Raw genomic sequence first — 6,000 nt, 5'->3', positions numbered from 1 at the left:
ATCATTTTTATGTGAATCATATTTCCTCTGTCTGTATTTCTAGTGTAATTCAATGCAAAGTGTTGGCCAACATGAGCATGAGTGAATCTTGCTTTGAGAGCAGCTTCTGGTTAAAAATGCGTTATGAAGCTCAACTGCGCCCCCTATCAGTAACCTGAAACAACTACACAAGTCCCTTACACACTAAAATAATCACACGGGCTTCTTTGAAATTCAGTACAAGTGAACTTATTTAGAAACTGATACCAAAAATGCAGAACAGGGTATGAATGGAGACCTCCATCCCCATACATTAATGTTAACTTTAATTCATATATGACTTAAAGTAGTCGTGTGTTTGTTTTTACATCCAAGAGCATTAGCAACCTCAATGTTTACAACTATAAATACACAAAACTGTATCACAAAGCTTATCAGTCATTCATCAATGAGAATCACTTGGCCTAATTTATTTATATGCCCACATAAATATTTGCACCTCATCGCCAAGTTACACATGCAGTAGTAGATGCAATAAACAAGAAAGATATGGACTCCTTTCCTTAATTGCCCGTTTTCACAACGACTAGAAGCAAACAGACTCAGCAAACAATCAAAGATCTACCTGTAAACACAGCTTTCTGTGTACTGGGCTTGCTGCTCGAAAGAGACCTGAGCTGTGTCTGATTATTCCTACTATCCTACTATACAGTAGGCAAAAAGCAGTACGTTAAAGGAGTAGTATCTCAGAATTCTCAGTGTTCATAAAACAGTACGTATGAAATAAACGGCTTCTGAACCGATGCACACTGTGCTATCACATAAGGCAACAGGACTGGTGTGGACGAGCTGTCAGGATGAAAAATATCGCATCGCGTCAGCTCTTTATAAGTGTTAAACGTTGTTCCTTGTGGTGAAATCATAATTGTTTAACACCAGAGTAAATTTAAGAGTTACGAGTTCAAACTGTTAAATACAGTGCCAACATGGTGGATGTATGTAGATTGTATTAATACACTGATCAGTACGTCCTGTATCAGTGACCCAAGCATTAGGAACTGAATTGAATGCAGTAGCTATTACCAAAGTGCGCAATTTCAGAAGCAGGTATTGACTTTTGATGATAAACGGCTAGATATATGGATAATCAATCTTTTTTTCAATGAGTCTTCATAGCGTATGTACATACATAATACATTAATACCCACATGCTGCGGCACTTAATCATAATGGTTATATAATACTTACACCATGCTGCTAAAAGGAGATCTTTAGACCTTTCATTTTTCAGCATCATGTCTTCATAATTAATATGAAATCCCAAAATAACCAGGAAGCCACTATGAAAAAACAAATACGGATGTAATTATCTTAATGGCCCAAAACAAAGCGCAGAACAGTTGGACCAGTACTAATCTCACTAGCATGTGGCTCCCAGGCAGCAACCCAAAGAAATCCCTCTGCAAACTTTATTATAATGTTTCTTGTGTGTTTGTTATATAACACTGGCTGTGGTTCTGATGCTTTACAGCATGGCAAAGAATGTTGTGGGGCTTTTGCCAGAGTGTTCACAGCAGACACACACACACAACACACACACTCTTTTCTTTGAAGTTCTATAACGCTGCAAAACTTTTTAAAAGGTCGTCTCTTATTGTGTCTTGACTTCCTTTTTCTTTTTCTCAGCGTACGTTCTAGGGGAAAGAAAGAAGACAATACCCCGGCTCCGGCATCTGATGAACTGTATGTTTGTTCGAGCGTGGCCACGTCTGTTTCCGGTTTCACACATTTGTTTGTGCCCTGGGGAGAGGGGGCCAAAGGGGTTAAAGGAAAAATTCACCCTGAGAGTCTCGCATGTTAATCTTAAGAATTAACATGTGGTCCTCAGTGGCATCCGTGATTTATTCTGTAATGAAATTCGACTTGAGTTTTAGGTCTTTGTTCACTCTTCTATCTTACGCTATCGTTAATGCTGCTCGAATACCTGCTGACAGTGGCACTGGATTTGGGAATTTAGCCCTTGATTTATCTCTATGTTAAAAAGAGCGATGCAGCAGAGCTTTAGTCCTTTAGTTTGTCAAGCTCTCTCACCTTCTTGAACAGATCAGCTCCCAAACCAGTATGTTAACTCTAACACCACCGTGATTGTCATCTTGTCGATTGCTAACTAGCTGAACTAGCAACCTTCATCAGGTGCATTGCACCACATTACACAAATTTTTCGCTAGGTGCCTCATGAATATGACACTGAACAATGGCGATGCTGGAAAATTGTCTGTTTGAAAAGTAGCATTTGCTTTTAGAAGCTAACAGTGAAATCTCTTAACCCTGATTGTTATGTGTCAGTTTGCTGAAAATATCTCAAAATAGACTGACTAGAATGGCACTGGCACAACGGTCAGCTACTAACGTCTTACGTGAATGGCCAAAAAATCCTCAGCAAATACAAATCAGCCACAGAATCGCTAAACATAAATGGCTAGCTGGATATAGTAGTAACATCACCTTGAGCCACTCTGCACTTACACAAACATTTAGTCAAAGAAGTTTCACACGAGACATACAGACTCATCAAGGGTTTGACAGAGAAGCAGAGAAATATCTGTTGCTATGCTGGACCACAGAGCCCTCTGGTGGTGAAGAGCAGTCATGACAGCTGTCCCAGACAAGGGATCAATAGTACTGCTTTTATTAGATCCAGATTTGACCGTCGGAGGCCACAGATGAATGAGTTTTGTAGTCTGGTGAGCGGCCGGCATTGAGTTCAGACTGTCAGACATGTCTGGTGGGGGTTTGAAGAGAGAAAGAGAGTAAAGGAGGGGTAGGCCTCAAGGCAAATGCCAGAGAAAAAGAGTGTGGTACGGTAAAACCCGAGAGTCCCTGAGCCGCTTTTACAGAAACAACACTCTCTCTCACGGAGTGGGCGGCAAGTGAAATGAAAGGTGACAGAGTATTCATTTCAGATGCTTTTTTTCCTATTTTTTTTCTCTTGAAGCTCTCAGTAAAAGCCTGGTGAATGATGAGCGCTTACCAGATTTACTGAAGGGAGGTAATTTTCAATTTTCTCCATGTGCAGTTCAGGATTTTTCTGCTGAGGGATCATTTTTCCTTCCTTCTGATGCTAATAGACTGCAAGACAGATGGTTCTGTGTTTCACCAAGAGCTCGTGTGTGAGAAGATAAGAGATTCTCTAATAGAGGGAACGAAGCTGATATATGATTAGCATTTTGTTCAGTTGTTTGTTTCATTTTGTTTTAGAATATATATTGCGAGATTGTTGTTTTTTTTTTACACCTGGTCCACAACATTGTCTCCTTTAAGAGTTTATGGTCTATGTGTGACGTTTATATCATAGGAATAAAAAATTTTATCCAGGGATTAAAAGTTTATGTGGTCAAATCCCACGAGATGTAAGTGTTAATTTCTCTTCTTCTTTCCAGACTGGCCAGTGGGAGAACAGGAGCTGCTGGGTGTGCTCTGTATACCAAGCGTAATTATACTCTAAGCATAATTTAAGTCTTAACTACATTCTAAGTTAAAGGGTGGTCCATAGGGCACTGCACAATTTGGCATTTAATATGAAACCTATCGGCACATCTGAGGTCATATTAAGTCAGCTAGAGCCTGCAGCTGTGATGAGCATCTCATCAGGTGGTTGTAAAGCCGTCGGTTAATTTATATGGATGCTGAGCTTGTAAAATGACCACAGAGGTTTAATTTTAATACTTCCCCCTGCAAGTTTTTAGGAGACACACACACACAAGGAGACTGGATCTGGTTTTTCCAGGTTCTACGGAAGATAGTCATGAATCAGATGAACTTGTGCTAAGCTGCGAAGTCAGATTTTAGGAAAAAGTAAAAAAAAAAAAACAGCGAGAGAGAGAGAGAGAGAGAGAGAACGTCATTAGTAATGGAATGCTAGTTTTGCACTTTGGTGGTCAACGTTCTAAACGAATGCACTGGTCTCATAGCAGTGACATGATTGCTGGGCCTGAACTCGACCATGTTGGGTTTTTACGCTGTTGCATGTGGGCCTTGACAGGGCTAGCGTGAAAAAGCGATCCCGCCCTGCCTTCCCTGGTGCCGCCGTCTCATTTCCTTGTCCCCCCTGGAGAGATGAGAATGATCTGGAGAGCAAGCTATCTCCATCTCCTCTTCATCTCTCCTGCTGTCTCGCTGTTCCAGTTAAATAAATAAGACATTAAATTGGATGGCCTGTGCCTTCATTACCACAGAGGATCGATGTAATCAGAGATGTCTGTATCTTACGGCACATTCCTAAATAGGCAGATTTTAGGGGCATGTCCCTTGAGGTGCTAATGGGACTTTGAAACTGGCTATAATGTTAAAGCCAGTGTAATTGTATATGTAGTGAAGAAAGAAGAGTGCTAGTAACTGCTAGTAATATGCTGTTCCTCCTGGATTATTAGTATTGGGGTTTTGCCAGGTCATTATCTTTCAAAGGTGTAGTAAGAGCTCTGTTTCCACAACTCTGCTGAATTCTCAAATCTCATTGGTCGTTGGTGTTATTGGTGTTATAACATCAACTCTGACCATAATTCCAGCATACTCACTCTAACAACATACGTTACCATTTTTATAGTAACTACTCCATTACAGGAACTTGTACAGCAGTAGCTTCCCATCAAAGAAAACATGCAATAAGTGATAAGTTGAAGCTTTCTGTGAGAAGATGTTTACAATTATGTGTTTGGTAGCATTCGGTATGTCTTTTGTCTTCAGAACAGACCACTTTGTGTTCTTTAGGTTGACAGTAACATATCAGATTTTTTTTTGTCTTATTAACTTATTAAGAGTGGTTGGCTATTGATTATAAAAGCAATAAATGTAAAAAGGATAAAAAAAAGGAGCTAATATCTTTATCATTTTTTTCTATCTTTCTATACTTCTGCGAAGCTGCTTTCACACAATGTCCATTGTTACAATCACTATACAAATAAATTCAGTTGAATTGAATTTAATATATAGCTGCTATAACTTAAGTGATAATCACAGACTCTTACTAAAACAAAAATAAACCATTCTCATAATATTAAGCAATATATATTACTGTGATCTATTATGTATTTTGTATTTATTAATATTAAAATTGTTCATGAAATTGCTTTAGCAGTGGGGCTGCATCACATTATCACCTCACATCATATCGCATCATGCCCTATCAGATTGTGTTCCTTATTTAATGGAACACACATGTATGTAGTATGAGACAGTTCTGACACTAATGAGCTATTTGAACTGGAAAACTGTGAAAGCGAATACGGTAGCCTTATTATTCAGCCTGCAAATCCTGTGTGTTTTGCCATTTTCCTCTAGAGGCATTCTACCTCGAAATGTGTGATCTAAGGTTTGATGTGCGATTCTATTTGGTTCTGAGACCGAGACAGAGTAAGAAAGAAAAATTAAGACTCAAAAGAACATGCATCCTCTTTTAGGTGATATGGAAAAAAAAAAGAGAGTAAACAAATTCATGTATGTCCCAGTGGAGAGATTCAGTAGCCTACCTATCGTTAGTTATCAGATATGTTTCCGGTCACACTGAGATGGCAATTTCCTGCTATTGTTCAAAAGAATTTACTTCATCTTGGTGGGAAATGCAGGTCCAAAATACTCAACAGAGCATACAAAAAAATGCTGATATACAATACTAATACATTTCTGGAGTTTTGCATATAGTTCACTGGTTTTCATTGCATTATTAGATGACTGTGTGTGTCTAGGACTCAGGACTGTAACAACCTCATTAAAGCCATGCATACTGAAATCTGCATAAACAAGCAAACATACATCATTTTTGATAATTTTATTATATTGATTGGAAATATAATAACCAAGTGACTTCCTTATAGAAGAGGTAAAGATGTGCCTCTGTGGAAAAGACTTGAGCTTCACAATACACTCCAATACACTGTAAGAAAATTAATGAGTGTTCTGGTCAAGTTAATTAGTGCCTTAATTAAAGCTTAGAGAGTTAATTAGAGCAATTGGAAAATGTTTAAA

The sequence above is a fragment of the Hemibagrus wyckioides genome, linkage group LG04, assembly GCF_019097595.1.
Source record: "Hemibagrus wyckioides isolate EC202008001 linkage group LG04, SWU_Hwy_1.0, whole genome shotgun sequence".
In the NCBI taxonomy this organism is placed as follows: Eukaryota; Metazoa; Chordata; class Actinopteri; order Siluriformes; family Bagridae; genus Hemibagrus; species Hemibagrus wyckioides.
This window is presented reverse-complemented; position numbering follows the sequence as displayed.